General features: G+C 39.8%; 1 long non-coding RNA gene across 1 annotated transcript; it reads right to left on the bottom strand.

The window, feature by feature from the left end:
- Window positions 1–50: 50 nt before the first annotated feature.
- LOC109953921 (uncharacterized) lies at window positions 51–2,325 on the bottom strand. Its single transcript, XR_002274002.1, has 3 exons — window positions 1,651–2,325; window positions 1,340–1,432; window positions 51–360 (listed from the first exon to the last, which is right to left on the bottom strand). It is a non-coding gene; the product is annotated as an uncharacterized LOC109953921 (long non-coding RNA).
- Between the last annotated feature and the right edge of the window lie 142 nt (window positions 2,326–2,467).

Here is a 2,467-nt window from a genome sequence, read left to right as displayed (position 1 = left end):
CATACCTGGTGCAAGTTCCAGTCTTGTAATCTATTGTTTTAACAGGAGCAGAGTGTGCCTACGTTTTAGGGGGGACCATATTTTTATTTGATATCTTTTGTGATATCAAAACAATATTTCTTTGCATATTTCAGGTCACTGACAGATATTATGTCACTGCACAAAAGCCTCTACAATAAGCTCTTTATATCTGCTGATATGTCTGTAAACTAAATAGATTGTGACTTACAGCGCTCATTAGAGAATCCAGCACACTGACTGCGAAGGCTGTCCCACAGGCGAAAGGCTGAGTGAGGTATAACTCTGTGTCTGGGTCGTCATCATCATCTTGGTCCAGGAACTGAACACTGGAGTCATTCACTGTTGGTGTAAACATGTACATTAGTAAATAAAACTCTGCTTGTATGTTTTAGCACACTATAACCAGATGTCGAATTATTTGAGTAAAAAGAACATTTGGTCATGAGGTTAAGCAATACACCAGGCAAATACCTGATTGATGTGAGGATGACACAAAAGTACCGTGGTTGTGCATAACAATCAGTAGCTGCAGATATGGACTGTATTAGAAAATTCTCTATGATTCAATAAATTCTTCTTAGGTTTTCTGAGCCAAATTTGCACAAAATAGTAGCTTTGTTCAAGTAACTGAAATGAAACCATGTCTGGTATTTGTGGTCGGCCTTGTGGCCAACTTGCCTCTGCCACATTCCATATCCAGGCCATTCATGCACACTCATGACACCATGCATATTGTCAAAGCTCCGGGACTTAATTCAAAGTCTTCCTGAGGTCAATATCCGTAGCACCAATATGCCATTGTTTGCCTTGTAAATCCAAGACGGAACTTCCAGTTACTAGTATGTGCATGTCAAAACAAATGAAAGTATCTCATTGCCCCAGAACCTTCTTTGAAATGTCTTTGAGCACAAAAACACATGCAGTAGCTGGAAGAAAGTAATGATGTAAAATTTAGTTGGAGAACTGCTGCTTCTGTGAGAACAGAAATAAATGTCAGCCATATTGACAGAGCTGAGATGAAAGAAGGGCATGGGCTAGAGAATGTGATCCGACAGAAGATGCTATGAAAACAGCCACAAGGACTTCTGGCGGATCAAAGGCTTTGTAATTCTTAGAAAAATAAAAGGGAAAATTTTTCTTTGAGATAAGGGGCAAAAGCAAGACGGGCAATTTCAACCAGAACCAAGGGTAAAATGTGCTCAGAGTGATGCCATGGGAATGGACTGAGCCTCTTGTGCAGCAAGAGAAATCAAAAGAAAGCTGATACGGAGGCAGCAGTAGTTACAACACTGCAGTACAGGACAGAGGCACTTCTTACCCAGCTCAGTTATCATTTGTATGCTGGTCCCACTGCTTTTATTCTGACTGAATGAAATCACAGGCAGTGTTTTGCCTGGCTTTGCTAATGGTGCTAGACAAGTGTTGAGGAAAAACAGTTACTGGAGCATGTCAGCAAGGGACAAAAAAGCATAAAATCTCCACTTTTAGTACAGTTAATCAAATGTTGACAGCCTCTAATTGCTGAAATTATGCTTTCAGATCTGTTTACAACTACTTAACTAGAAAGAACATGCAACAGTAGAGCTAGCATATCAGTCACCGTGCACAAATATGCAGCAGCGAGCGTACCTAGTTCTGTTATGATGGGAATATTTGCTCCAGTTGTGACAGAAGTCTGCCTTACTAGTCCATGGACTGGGCTGTTTTCAGGAGACGATCTGTCCATCCCTGGTGGTGTGAAGCCTGAATGGACACATAACATTAGCAAATGCTATGTTAATGCAATATTCATTATTTCATTAGAGGCTACAAACACACATAGCAGCAGAAGTAATATGCTGGGGCTACTTCAGTCATTCCTGGCCACTGGTAAAACCTAAAGCTGCTGAGTGCGATGTTACTGTGTTCTTCACAAAGTCCAATATTAGGCTATATATAACAGATGTGACATACTGCTTGTTTTGTTCCCCTTAGATTGCGTGTGCATGGACACAAACGTTTTAAACACACACACACACAATAAAAAGTATGGTATGGAGCCATGAAATAGAAAATAAGTGACACAAGACTGAAATCAAATTGACCTGACATTCCTTGCTATCCTCAGACTGACAAGTAAGCACATTAAATCAGGGATGCTGCATGTATTATACTCTGGCCATGTTTTGACATCCATCACTTACTGCTGACTAAGTCAAATGCGAGGTTATACATGTATTAAAGGAATAATGACTTTTTTCCTCTCTCCCCTCAGGTCAGAACATTTCTAAAATCATTTATCTCAATGACAAAGAATCACCATTACTGAAGGCCAACACAAGCTGAGGGTTTCAGTTGATGGTCAGAACATTGTGACATGAAATATTACTAAATTATACCACTTTTTTTCAGATATTAAAAAATAAAAGTGCCTGTGCAATCTCCTTGTTGCCATCAACCACAGTAG

This window comes from Monopterus albus, unplaced genomic scaffold (assembly GCF_001952655.1).
Source record: "Monopterus albus unplaced genomic scaffold, M_albus_1.0 scaffold2068.1, whole genome shotgun sequence".
In the NCBI taxonomy this organism is placed as follows: domain Eukaryota; kingdom Metazoa; phylum Chordata; class Actinopteri; order Synbranchiformes; family Synbranchidae; genus Monopterus; species Monopterus albus.
Note: the sequence above shows the minus strand (reverse complement) of the source record. Positions and strands in the feature narration are given on the sequence as shown.